This window comes from Nerophis ophidion, linkage group LG08, assembly GCF_033978795.1.
Source record: "Nerophis ophidion isolate RoL-2023_Sa linkage group LG08, RoL_Noph_v1.0, whole genome shotgun sequence".
NCBI classification, from domain to species: Eukaryota; Metazoa; Chordata; class Actinopteri; order Syngnathiformes; family Syngnathidae; genus Nerophis; species Nerophis ophidion.
Window position 1 is genome coordinate 74,987,951 of NC_084618.1, and position 14,998 is coordinate 75,002,948.

General features: G+C 42.1%; 1 protein-coding gene across 2 annotated transcripts in view; it reads left to right on the forward strand.

Annotated features, from left to right (window-relative positions):
* Positions 1 to 14,998, forward strand: part of LOC133558385 (adenosine kinase-like) — a 409,076-nt gene that overhangs the window by 160,997 nt on the left and 233,081 nt on the right. The window lies entirely within an intron of this gene.

Consider the following 14,998-nt stretch of genomic DNA (forward strand, 5'->3'; position numbering starts at 1 on the left):
GGGTTTCAGATAGAGTCCCTCTCCTCTCGCTCCTCTCTGTCAAAATAAACCAGCCGTTAAACTCACTTTGCAGCAAAGGTGCAGACGAGGTCAGAGGTCAAGCCCGGGAGTGCAGCTGTTTTGTCTGCTTCTCGCCGATTTCCCACGCGCTTGCTTGCCCGTGGAAACAAGTGAGGGATTTTGAACTGTCTGCTGGAGGGATTCCGGGTCACACCCTGAACACTCAAGCGCGCAAATCCTTACCGGATGTTTGATTGCGGGGATCCAAGGAAAGAAATGCAATTTGTCCGTCGTCTGACCCCTCGCAAACTGCGTTTATTTAACTGCAGAGAGTGCAAGGTGTTTAAACGAGGTCGGCAGTGACTTGCTGTGGAGGCATCTTATTTGTACAAATAATTCCTCCTAGGGCCGGGCGATATGGCGTTTTTTTAATATCTCGATATTTTTTTAGGCCATATCGCGATACACAACATACATACCTGCACTGGCTTCCTGTGCACTTAAGATGTGACTTTAAGGTTTTACTACTTACGTATAAAATACTACACGGTCTAGCTCCAGCCTATCTTGCCGATTGTATTGTACCGTATGTCCCGGCAAGAAATCTGCGTTCAAAAGACTCCGGCTTATTAGTGATTCTTAAAGCCCAAAAAAAGTCTGCGGGCTGTAGAGCGTTTTCCGTTCGGGCTCCAGTACTCTGGAATGCCCTCCCGGTAACAGTTCGAGATGCTACCTCAGTAGAAGCATTTAAGTCTCATCTTAAAACTCATCTGTATACTCTAGCCTTTAAATAGACCTCCTTTTTAGACCAGTTGATCTGCCGCTTCTTTTCTTTCTCCTATGTCCCCCCCTCCCTTGTGGAGGGGGTCCGGTCCGATGACCATGGATGAAGTACTGACTGTCCAGAGTCGAGACCCAGGATGGACCGCTCGTCGGGACCCAGGATGGACCGCTCGCCTGTATCGGTTGGGGACATCTCTACGCTGCTGATCCGCTTGAGATGGTTTCCTGTGGACGGGACTCTCACTGCTGTCTTGGAGCCACTATGGATTGAACTTTCACAGTATCATGTTAGACCCGCTCGACATCCATTGCTTTCGGTCCCCTAGAGGGGGGGGGGTTGCCCACATCTGAGGTCCTCTCCAAGGTTTCTCATAGTCAGCATTGTCACTGGCGTCCCACTGGATGTGAATTCTCCCTGCCCCCTGGGTGTGAGTTTTCCTTGCCCTTTTGTGGCTTCTTCCGAGGATGTTGTAGTCGTAATGATTTGTGCAGTCCTTTGAGACATTTGTGATTTGGGGCTATATAAATAAACATTGATTGATTGATTGACATCTTGATATTTTGCCTGAACCTTGAATGAACACTTGACACATATAATCACAGCAGTATGATGATTCTATGTGTCTACATTAAAACATTCTTCTTCATACTGCATTAATATATGCTACTTTTAAACTTTCATGCAGAGAGGGAAATCACAACTAACTCAATTGACCAAAACTGTATTTATTAAACAGTTATTAAGCAGTGGCACAAACATTCAAGTCATTTCCAAAAACAGAAAGTGCAAGATTGTCAGAGACATTTTAAAACAAGCTATGAGTGCACTTTTGTGCATGATGTCACTAAGATGACATATTGAAACAACACTAAATCAAAGTGCACTTTTTGTACAGAACAATAGTTTAAAACAAATAAAGTGCACTTTTGTGCATGATGTCACACACAATATTTCAATATCTGTCAAATAAAAATGAGTTGCATCATAGGGAATCAAATAGTGTTCGTCCTTCGCTATGTGGTAGGTTACTGCGGACATGATCTCCTTTTTGGGGCGGTATAGCTCGGTTGATAGAGTGGCCGTGCCAGCAACTTGAGCGTTCCAGGTTCGATCCCCGCTTCCGCCATCCTAGTCACTGCCGTTGTGTCTTTGGGCAAGACACTTTACCCACCTGCTCCCAGTGCCACCCACACTGGTTTGAATGTAAAAATTAGATATTGGGTTTCACTACGTAAAGCGCTTTGAATCACTAGAGAAAAAGCGCTATATAAATATAATTCACTCCACAATTCACTTCACTTTTTTTGTTGACTATTTTTTTCATACGGTGTTGATCTGGAAATGTGTGCCTCGGCATTTTGATGGTGCGGGCCGTTTGACACTGAATGGAGATGTTGACATGCAGAGTAAGCACTCTTCATTCTCTAGCAGGTGACTTTTCAAATCATGCTACATATTAGCAGTAATGCTACTCTTTGTAGCAACACTTTTGCCCCACACTTGACAAATTACGGTTGTCTGTTCCACATATTCCCGCTTGAAGCCGAACGACGAGCGGTGGGGCGGCATAGCTCGGTTGGTAGAGTGGCCGTGCCAGCAACTTGAGGGTTCCTGGTTCGACTCCCTCTTCAGCCATCCTCGTCCCTGCCGTTGTGTCCTTGGGCAAGACACTTTACCCACCTGCCCCCAGTGCCAACCACACTGGTTTAAATGCAACTTAGATATTGGCTTTCACTATGTAAAGCGCTTTGAGTCACTCGAGAAAAGCGCTATATAAATATAATTCACTTCACTTCACGATGGAACCCCTGCTGTTTTTCTTGGGAATTAATTCTTCTTTCATTTTTTACCAGATTTGCACCTTCTTTCTCCCGTGTTACCGCTTGCACCACAGCTAACGTTACCCATGCCGCTACCTCTCTGTCCCGCGAGGGCGTATACGTATGTGACGTATGACGTGACAGTATGTGTGTGACGTATGACGTGACAGTATGTGTGTGACGTGTGTAAGAGGGTGCGCTTGCTGTCTGTGAGAGACAAGAAAGAGTGAGAAGAGTCTGTAGTGTAATGCCTGCAGCTAAAAGCAACTGTGTGAGAACGTATTCTCGAATATCACGATATAGTAATTTTCTATATCGCACAGAGACCAACCCGCGATATATCGAGTGTATTGATATATCACCCAGCCGTAATTATACCACACTTGTTTCTGTATTCAAACCTGCCTCCCTCCTTTGTACGGTCTTGCTTCATAGTTTGCGGTAAGCAACAGTCACTTTTGTTATTCTGCTTTGTATTTTCTCTGCTTAGTCACGTCTTAGCTTCGCGTGCGCTCTGCACGTCTTTTCTCAATCAATCAATCAATCAATCAATGTTTACTTATATAGCCCTAAATCACTAGTGTCTCAAAGGGCTGCACAAACCACCACGACATCCTCGGTAGGCCCACATAAGGGCAAGGAAAACTCACACCCAGTGGGACATCGGTGACAATGATGACTATGAGAACCTTGGAGAGGAGGAAAGCAATGGATGTCGAGCGGGTCTAACATGATACTGTGAAAGTTCAATCCACAATGGATCCAACACAGTCGCGAGAGTCCAGTCCAAAGCGGATCCAACACAGCAGCGAGAGTCCCGTTCACAGCGGAGCCAGCAGGAAACCATCCCAAGCGGAGGCGGATCAGCAGCGCAGAGATGTCCCCAGCCGATACACAGGCAAGCAGTACATGGCCACCGGATCGGACCGGACCCCCTCCACAAGGGGAGAGTGGGACATAGAAGAAAAAGAAAAGAAACAGCAGATCAACTGGTCTAAAAAGGGAGTCTATTTAAAGGCTAGAGTATACAAATGAGTTTTAAGGTGAGACTTAAATGCTTCTACTGAGGTGGCATCTCGAACTGTTACCGGGAGGGCATTCCAGAGTACTGGAGCCCGAAATGAAAACGCTCTATAGCCCGCAGACTTTTTTTGGGCTTTGGGAATCACTAACAAGCCGGAGTCCTTTGAACGCAGATTTCTTGCCGGGACATATGGTACAATACAATCGGCAAGATAGGCTGGAGCTAGACCGTGTAGTATTTTATACGTAAGTAGTAAAACCTTAAAGTCACATCTTAAGTGCACAGGAAGCCAGTGCAGGTGAGCCAGTACAGGCGTAATGTGATCAAACTTTCTTGTGTCTCTTGGATTTTGAACTTGATGCTTGCTAACTATTAGCATTAGCTTCCCGTGCGTAGGCACGCCATTTCTTTGCCTTTTTGTCAGTGTTCTTTTTATAATTTTTATATTAAAACAAACTCCTACAGTTGTGATCAAAATTATTCAACCCCCACACAATTTTGGTGTTTTAGCAAGTTGGACATTTATTCCGTATTTTGTTTATAGTCATATCAAATAAAGATGTGTCAAATAGTCAAATGCAACTTAAATTGTAACACTGTATTTTACAAAATACCAAAAAAGGACATTTTCCTTAATATCTCATTGACAAAAGTATTCAACCCCCTAGTTACATGCATCTTTAGTACTTAGTAGAACACCCTTTGGCAGTAATGACATCCTTCAAACGTGATACATAACCGGACACAAGCTTCTTGCAACCATCTACAGGTATTTTAGCCCATTCCTCTTGGGCAAAGGCCTCCAGTTCATTCATATTCTTGGGCTTGCGTGCTGCAACTGCCTTCTTCAAGTCCCACCACAGCTTTTCTAGAGGATTTAGGTCTGGCGACTGTGAAGGCCACTCCAGAGTCTTCCAGCCCTTCTTCTGCAACCACTCTGATGTTGATTTGGAGGTATGCTTGGGATCGTTGTCCTGTTGGAAGGTCCAACATCTCCCAAGCCTCAGCTTCGTCACTGACTTCATGACATTTGCAGCTAATATATCCTGGTAGGAAATAGAATTCATAATGCCTTGAACGCGCTGGAGATTCCCGGTACCTGAGGCAGAGAAACTGCCCCAGAGCATGATTGACCCCCCACCATGCTTAACAGTAGGAAAGGTGTTCTTCTCTTTGTAAGCTTCATTTTTTCTCCTCCAGACATAAAGTTGATTCATAGGCCCAAAGAGTTCCACTCTTGTCTCATCACTCCATAGAACAGTTTCCCAAAACCTTTGGGGTTTGTCCAGAAGATGTTTGGCATACTGGAGTCAATTTTTCTTGTGCCTGGTAGTCAGAAGTGGGGTGCGCCTGGGAGTTCTGGCATGGAGGCCTTCATCTTATTGTCTGGGACGAAACCTGCGTTCCCCCCTCTGCAATGTCCTGTTGTAGTTCCTCAGCTGTTTTTCACCACGGTACGCTTCAAATACCGGACAGCAGTTGCACACAGCATCCTCTTTCTACCACGCCCAGGTAGTGTTTCCACTGTGCCTTTAGCTTTAAACTTGCGAATTATGCTCCCGACTGTGTCTCTTGGAATGTGTAATGTCTTTGCTATTTTCTTATATCCATATCCTTTCTTATGAAGAGAAATGACCTCCTCTCTTGACTTCTTTGACCACTCCCTGGACTTCACCATGTTGCAAATACACCATTGACCATCTACAAGAAGCTGAGCGTCACAGTCTTTTTCAATCAGTTTAATTGTTATGGTTCTAATCACATCTACAGCTGTGTTCAACACCTGATTGAAAAGACCTTATTCAAATTCTGTTCTTAAGAGTTATGATCTATAAGGGGTTGAATAATTTTGTCAATGAGATATTAAGAGAAATGACACTGTTTGGTATGTTACAAAATATCATGTAATTCAAGTTGCATTTGTCCATTTAATGCATCTTTATTTGATATGACTATAAACAAAATACGGAATAAATGTCCAACTTGCTAAATAAACAAAATTGTGTGGGGATTGAATCATTTTGCTATCCTGCCTGTCTGGTTCTGCTGCATCTGGGGGTGACAACACCCGCATCCAAAATGCGTTCTAAATGTGACAAAAAGATCAAAAATAGACTATTTTATCGGCAGTGCACCTTATAACCCGGTGCGCCCTATGGTCCGGAAAATACGGTATATCATATATCTCACGCATTATCTAACCAGGGTGGAACCTGTTCAAGTTGATGTTAGGGACGGCGTGGCGCAGTGGGGAGAGTGGCCGTGCGCAACCCGAGGGTCCTTGGTTCAATTCCCCCCTAGTACCAACCTCGTCACGTCCGTTGTGTCCTGAGCAAGACACTTCACCCTTGCTCCTGATGGGTGCTGGTTAGCGCCTTGCATGGCAGCTCCCTCCATCAGTGTGTGAATGTGTGTGTAAATGTGGAAGTAGTGTCAAAGCGCTTTGAGTACCATGAAGGTAGAAAAGCGCTATACAAGTACAACCCATTTATTATTTATGTTCTGAATACTCCTTCCCTTTCCTCCCTTTTTACCCAAATCCACGCCAACAACCCTTTAGTAATGAATCGCCACGATGCGCTTTCGCCAATGTCTCGCCCCTGGAGGCGCTGCGCTATAATTGGGGTGTGACTAAGCATGAAAAGCCAGGTTGACCCCCCCGGCAACCCGCGCACGTCGCCACGTCACGACGGCCAAGTTATGACGGGAACGAAGTGTGACGAGGTGGATTTGTCTTTGATGCTCATAATGAAGACGTTTTCTTTATCTATCGCTGCTTTGTGTTCATTAGAGTAGGAGAGAAGCTTCCGGCAAATCTCTTTTAAGTGTGTGTGTTTGTCAGCCTTTTCTCTGCGTGGGTGCACAGTGTCCTCATGTTGGTGTATGTGTGCCTGTTAACAACCCTGTAAAAATGACAAGCTGAGCTGGCAGTGAGAGTACAGCCGACGGTCATGGAGGGGGGGGGGGGGTGTGATTCACCATGCTGTCATGGTAGGGACGAGGGTGGGTGGACGCCGGTGGGGTCCTGGGGTTGGGGAGGTGCCCGTCATGTATTCCCACCTGAGCTGGGGCCTCGCTTGTCATTATTTACAGCCTAACCTTGCATGGGATGGAGGGGAGGAGGCTGGGAATCAGATTGGACTTGACGTGTACCCGAGACGCTGACCTTGATAAGCGCTAGGCGCCTGCAGCAAGAAAAGGTTTCGATGGAGGGGGGGGAGCTCGCTTCTGTTGCCGTTCGCCGCCCATTTGCACGCTTGTTTATGTCAGCAAAGTGGACGAGTGGACTTCACTACAGCGTTTAGACACCAGACACATGGTACAACTCAATATATCAATCAATCAATCAATGTTTACTTATATAGCCCTGAATCACTAGTGTCTCAAAGGGCTGCACAAACCACCACGACATCCTCGGTAGGCCCACATAAGGGCAAGGAAAACTCACACCCAGTGGGACATCGGTGACAATAATGATCCAGTGGGACGTCTGTGACAATAATGATTATGAGAACCTTAGAGAGGAGGAAAGCAATGGATGTCGAGCGGGTCTAACATGATACTGTGAAAGTTCAATCCACAATGGATCCAACATAGTCGCGAGAGTCCAGTCCAAAGCGGGTCCAACTCAGCAGCGAGAGTCCCGTTCACAGCGGAGCCAGCAGGAAACCATCCCAAGCGGAGGCGGATCAGCAGCGCAGAGATGTCCCCAGCCGATACACAGGCAAGCAGTACATGGCCACCGGATCGGACCGGACCCCCTCCACAGGGGAGAGTGGGACATAGAAGAAAAAGAAAAGAAACAGCAGATCAACTGGTCTAAAAAGGGAGTCTATTTAAAGGCTAGAGTATACAAATGAGTTTTAAGGTGAGACTTAAATGCTTCTACTGAGGTGGCATCTCGAACTGTTACCGGGAGGGCATTCCAGAGTACTGGAGCCCGAACGGAAAACGCTCTATAGCCCGCAGACTTTTTTTGGGCTTTGGGAATCACTAACAAGCCGGAGTCCTTTGAACGCAGATTACAGATATACATTTCATTTTATATTTCATTTTATATTTATTCATTTATTCATCGGGCTCCAGTACTCTGGAATGCCCTCCCGGTAACAGTTCGAGATGCCACCTCAGTAGAAGCATTTAAGTCTCACCTTAAAACTCATTTGTATACTCTAGCTTTTAAATAGACTCCCTTTTTAGACCAGTTGATCTGCCGTTTCTTTTCTTTTTCTCCTATGTCCCACTCTCCCTTGTGGAGGGGGTCCGGTCCGATCCGGTGGCCATGTACTGCTTGCCTGTGTATCGGCTGGGGACATCTCTGCGATGCTGATCCGCCTCCGCTTGGGATGGTTTCCTGCTGGCTCCGCTGTGAACGGGACTCTCGCTGCTGTGTTGGATCCGCTTTGGACTGGACTCTCGCGACTGTGTTGGATCCATTGTGGATTGAACTTTCACAGTATCATGTTGGACCCGCTCGACATCCATTGCTTTCCTCCTCTCTAAGGTTCTCATAGTCATTATTGTCACCGACGTCTCACTGGGTGTGAGTTTTCCTTGCCCTTATGTGGGCCTACCGAGGATGTCGTGGTGGTTTGTGCAGCCCTTTGAGACACTAGTGATTTAGGGCTATATAAGTAAACATTGATTGATTGATTGATTGATTAATTATGCAACATTTACTAATAGATAATTTTTACATGTATCATTGGTATTATTGATTTTTTTTAATTATTAGTTTTTGCACCTGGGGATAGGTTGATTAGCAACACTAAATGGTCCCTAGTGTTTGAATGTGAGTGTGAATGTTGTCTGTCTATCTGTGTTGGCCCTGCGATGAGGTGGCGACTTGTCCAGGGTGTACCCCGCCTTCCGCCCGATTGTATCTGAGATAGGCGCCAGCGCCCCCCGCGACCCCAAAAGGGAATAAGTGGTAGAAAATGGATGGATGGATGGATTAGTTTTTATTACTATTTTTAACTTGACTGTATTTCTGGGACATTTTTCCCACAAAAATATGATTATTCCCTAACATTATGTCATCACCAATTTCTCAACGCAAAATTTCAACTTTTTCTTCAATCAATCAATGTTTATTTATATAGCCCCAAATCACAAATGTCTCAAGGACTGCACAAATCATTACGACTACAACATCCTCGGAAGAACCCACAAAAGGGCAAGGAAAACTCACACCCAGTGGGCAGGGAGAATTCACACCCAGTGGGACGCCAGTGACAATGCTGACTATGAGAAACCTTGGAGAGGACCTCAGATGTGGGTAACCCCCCCACCCCCACCCCTCTAGGGGACCGAAAGCAATGGATGTTGAGCGGGTCTAACATGATGCTGTGAAAGTTCAATCCATAGTGGCTCCAACACAGCCGCGAGAGTCCAGTTCAAAGTGGATCCAAGACAGCAGCGAGAGTCCCGTCCACAGGAGACCATCTCAAGCGGAGGCGGATCCGCAGCGTAGAGATGTCCCCAATCGATACAGGCGAGCGGTCCATCCTGGGTCTCGACTCTGGACAGCCAGTACTTCATCCATGGTCATCGGACCGGACCCCCTCCACAAGGGAGGGGGGGACATAGGAGAAAGAAAAGAAGCGGCAGATCAACTGGTCTAAAAAGGGAGTCTATTTAAAGGCTAGAGTATACAGATGAGTTTTAAGGTGAGACTTAAATGCTTCTACTGAGGTAGCATCTCGAACTGTTACCGGGAGGGCATTCCAGAGTACTGGAGCCCGAACGGAAAACGCTCTATAGCCCGCAGACTTTTTTTGGGCTCTAGGAATCACTAATAAGCCGGAGTCTTTTGAACGCAGATTTCTTGCCGGGACATGTGGTACAATACAATCGGCAAGATAGGATGGAGCTAGACCGTGTAGTATTTTATATACGTAAGTAGTAAAACCTTAAAGTCACATCTTAAGTGCACAGGAAGCCAGTGCAGGTGAGCCAGTACAGGCGTAATGTGATCAAACTTTCTTGTTCTTGTGAAAAGTCTAGCAGCCGCATTTTGTACCAACTGTAATCTTTTAATGCTAGACATGGGGAGACCCGAAAATAATACGTTACAGTAATCGAGACGAGACGTAACAAACGCATGGATAATGATCTCGGCGTCTTTAGTGGACAAAATGGAGCGAATTTTAGCGATATTACGGAGATGAAAGAAGGCCGTTTTAGTAACGCTTTTAATATGTGACTCAAAGGAGAGAGTTGGGTCGAAGATAATACCCAGATTTTTTACCGAGTCACCTTGTTTTATTATTTGGTTGTCAAATGTAAAAGTTGTATTATTAAATAGAGTTCGGTGTCTAGCAGGACCGATAATCAGCATTTCCGTTTTTTTGGCGTTGAGTTGCAAAAAGTTAGCGGACATCCATTGTTTAATTTCATTAAGACACGCTTCCAACTGACTACAGTCCGGCGTGTTGGTCAGCTTTAGGGGCATGTAGAGTTGGGTGCCATCAGCATAGCAGTGAAAGCTAATACTGTATTTGCGTATGACGTCACCCAGCGGCAGCATGTAGATACTGAAGAGATGCTGATTACCTATTAAGATCCAAATAACAGATGATAAATAGCGTGTGAAAAGTATACAATTGCAAATGGCCGTGTTGCATGTGATCTGATAAGACTGGGTGTACAATTGATAACAAGTGCAAAAGTGGTGCAGACTGCCTTAACTAAATTAGGTTTTTGCGTGTGTTTTTTTTTGTATTTCAAATTTTTTTTAATTACTTTTCATTAGTTATTACTACATTTTAATTATTATTTTTAACTTGACTTAATTCCTGTAACATTTTTCCAGAAAAATAGGACTACTCCCTAACATTATGTCAATATCACCAATTTCTCAATGCAAAATTTCAACTTTTTCTCGCTGATTGCCTCTTAAGATCCAAATAACACGTGCTAAATAGCGTGTGCAACCATAGAATTGCGTGTGTTATTAATGGTCATGTTGCATGTGATCTACTAAGACTGCGTGTACAAGTGCAAAAGTGGTGCAGACCACCTTATTTAAATGTGAAGTTTTTGCGTGTATATCGGCTGCCACCATGGAGACACTCATTTCCTCCTCCACATTTATGACATCCTATTCTCCAACCTGAGGCATCGCGTCATATTGTTTGTTGACCCACACAAATATGATATGTAGGAATGGGAACCGAATCCAGTACTTTTTGGGAAGTGACCGAATAAGGCAAACTGCCTTATTTAAATGAAGTTTAGAAACCAGTCACATGCTACAACTCACTATATATACACTGGTATATACATGTATTTTATATTCATACAACATTTACTAATAAATAATTTTTACATGTATCTTTTTTTTGTATAACTAATATTTTTTTTATTATTATTTTTTGTTGTTTATTATGACTTTTTAATTATTCATTTTAACTTGACTTAATTTCTGTGACATTTTAACACAAAAATATGACTACCGTATTTTTCGGACTATAAGTCGCGTTTTTTTTGTAGTTTGGCCGGGGGTGAGACTTGGCCAAACTATAAAAATACATATATATATATATTTATTTTTTATTTATTTATTTTATTTTATTTTATTTTTTTTGGGTTTGGCTGGGTCTCACCCCCCGCTGGACTGTGGAGAAGAACTGCGACTTATAGTCCGAAAAATACAGTATTCCCTATCATTATGTCATTATCACCAATTTTTCTCGCAGATTACCTATTTAGAGCCAAATAAAACGTGCTGAATAGCCTGTGCAAACTATACAATTGCTAATGGACGCGTTGCATGTGATTTACTAAGATCTACTAATTGATAAGTGCAAAAGTGGTGCAGACCGCCTTACTTAAATGAAGTTTTTGCCTGTATATCGGCTGTCACCATGGAGACACTCAGTTCCCCCTCCTTATTTATGACATCATATTCTTCAACCTGAGGCGTTGCGTCATATTGTTTCTTGACCCACACAAATATGACATGGGTACCAAATCCGTTTTTTTATTGGAACTGACTGAACCTATATATATATATATATATATATATATATATATATATATATATATATATATATATATACCAGTATATATGTATTATTATTTTTTGTATTAATATTTTTAAATTATTACTATTTTTAACTTATTTCTGTGACATTTTTCTAGAAAAATGACTTTTCTCTAACATTGTCATGATCACCATTTTCCCAATGCAAATGTTTTACTTTTTCTCGCAGATCACAAATAACACGTGCTAAATAGCGTGTGCAACCATAGAATTGCGTGTGTTATTAATGGGCGTATTGCATGTGATCTACTAAGACTGCGTGTACAGTTGATAACAAGTGCGAAAGTGGTGCAGACCACCTTATTTAAATGAAGTTTGTGCGTGTATATCGGCTGTCACCATGGAGACACTCATCTCCCTCTCCACATTTATGACATCATATTCTTCAACCTGAGGCGTTGCGTCATATTGTTTGTTGACCCACACAAATATGACATGGGTACCAAATCCGTTTTTTTATTGGAACTGACTAAACCTATATATATATATACCTGTATATATGTATTATTATTTTTTTGTATTAATATTTTTAAATTATTACTACTTCTGTGACATTTTTCTACAAACATTACTTTTCTCTAACATTGTCATGATCACCATTTTTCCAATGCAAATGTTTTCATTTAAATGACTTTTTTGCGTGTATATCGGCTGTCACCATGGAGACACTCATTTCCTCCTCCGCATTTATGACATCCTATTCTCCAACCTGAGGCATTGCGTCATAATGTTTGTTGACCCACACAAATATGATATGTGGGAATGGGTACCGAATCCGGTACTTTTTTGGAAGTGACCGAATAAGGCAGACCGCTTTATAAAAATAAGTTTAGACACCAGCCACATGCTACAACTCACTATATATACACTGGTATATACATTTGATTTTATATTATTCATACAACATTTACTAATAAATATTTTTTACATGTATCTTTTTTTTTCTTGTATTACTAATATTTGTTCATTAATTTTGTTTATTTAGTACTACTTTTTAATTATTATTTTTAACTTGATTTTATTTCTGTGACCTTTTTCCACACAAATATGACTGAAAAGTGCACTTATTAGTGAGAATCTACTTATTTGAAGGTGACAAGCTGAATTTTCTTGTTCAATTGGCAGATAATTTTGCTTTGTTCAAATAAAATACCCCTCATTTTTTTTTTTTTTTTTTATTGTTTTTGCACACTGATTTTTTGCATTTTTGCTGGATAACAGTTCATTCAAAATAATAATAATAAAAAAGAAAATACCGTATTCCCTTAAATTGCCGCAGGGCATATAGTATGCGCCTGTCTTGGATTACTGTCCGGTCAAACTTGCTTCCCAAAATAATTAGCGCATGCTTAGTATTACCGCCTGGTCAAACTCGTGACGTCACGAGTGACACTTCCCCTGTCATCATTTTCAAAATGGAGGAGGCTGATTTCAATACCGGTAATTTGAAATCGCATAAAGAGAAGATTAAGAGCTATTCAGTAGGATTTAAGGTCTACGCTTACATCACACTCAAATTTTTACTGCATACCTCTGGTAAGTGCCGGAGTGAGAAGAGGTTTTGAAATAATTAGCGCATGCTTACTTTTACCGCATGCCTTTGGTAAGCGCAGGAGTGAGAAGAGGTTTTAAATTAATTAGCGCCCCGGCGGCAATTCAAGGGAATACGGTAGTGAAAATAAATGAACTGTTTTATGTAGCTGTACTTACCGTATTTTCCAGACCACAGGGCGCACTACCGATGAATAATTCATTTTTATTCTTTTTTCATACAAAATAATAATGTTGCTTAATTCAAGTAAAATACTCCTAATTTTTGTATTTTTTTTTTCTTGTTTTTGAACACTGACTTTTTGCAGTGTACTTTAAGCCAACGTCGACATACGTGGTTGACTGTTTTTGTCGACATAAAATCTGAGACTCGGAGCTAATTTCCATGTTTATGTTGACGTGTTGTAGTATTGTTACCTGCTGTAGGAAAGACAGCAGATCACACAGCATTAACACGCTCAGTGCAAAGCAGGTGTCAAAATAAAATAGGGCTCAATGTTGCGTTTGACTTGTAATCAGAGGTGGGTAGAGTAACCAGAAATTGTACTCAAGTAAGAGTACTGTTACTTTAGAGATGTATTACTCAAGTAAAAGTAAGGAGTAGTCACCCAAATATTTACTTGAGTAAAAGTAAAAAGTATGTTGTGAAAAAACTACTGAAGTACTGAGAAACTGATGGGTAACCTGTTTGTTTAATGATGACGGCAACAAGTAATGCACAAAAACATAAAAATAGCAATGAACAAATTCAAAGCCAGGAATATCTCTTAAGCAACTAAAACAATAATATATATTAAATAATGTATATTTGGTTTTACACTGTATTGAAAAAAAAAATCGAAAATTAATTTTACCTTTGCAACCTCATTGGCTAAGTTTTATATTCATAAATGTAAGTTTCTCAATACCCGACCTGTTTTTTGTGCCTTTAAAATAAGACTTAGAACTCTACATGAAAACACTCTACCTCTAAAAACCAAAAAGCTGTGAAAACGATGATGCTGTGTTCCAAATTGAAGTTATTTACTGAGATTGAGTGAGCCTATGGCTTTGTACTTTGTTTATTTTATATATATATTTTTTGCATTGTATTTTAGTTACTTTGATTACAACCCCTTGGCACTGTTTTGTACATTTTTTGTACTTCCTTTGATTATTATTTTCAACTGTTTGTAAATGTTGAAATTTATAAATAAAGGTTTATAAAAAATTTTTTTTAAAAGTGTGCAGTTAATCATGGCTCTGTTTGATTGGTGAAACGGAGTCAAACGTCACCGGTGACTGCATTTGATTGGTGAAACGGAGTCAAACGTCACCGGTGACTGCATTTGATTGGTGAAACGGAGTCAAACGTCACCGGTGACTGCATTTGATTGGTGAAACGGAGTCAAGCGTCACCAGTGACTGCATTTGATTGGTGAAACGGAGTCGAAAGTCCCCAGTGACTGCGTTTGGTTGGTGAAACAGAGTCAAACGTCACCGGTGACTGCATTTGATTGGTGAAACGGAGTCAAACGTCACCGGTGACTGCATTTGATTGGTGAAACGGAGTCAAGCGTCACCGGTGACTGCATTTGATTGGTGAAACGGAGTCGAAAGTCCCCAGTGACTGCGTTTGGTTGGTGAAACGGAGTCAAACGTCACCAGTGACTGCATTTGATTGGTGAAACGGAGTCAAACGTCACCAGTGACTGCATTTGATTGGTGAAACGGAGTCAAACGTCACCGGTGACTGCATTTGATTGGTGAAACGGAGTCAAACGTCACCGGTG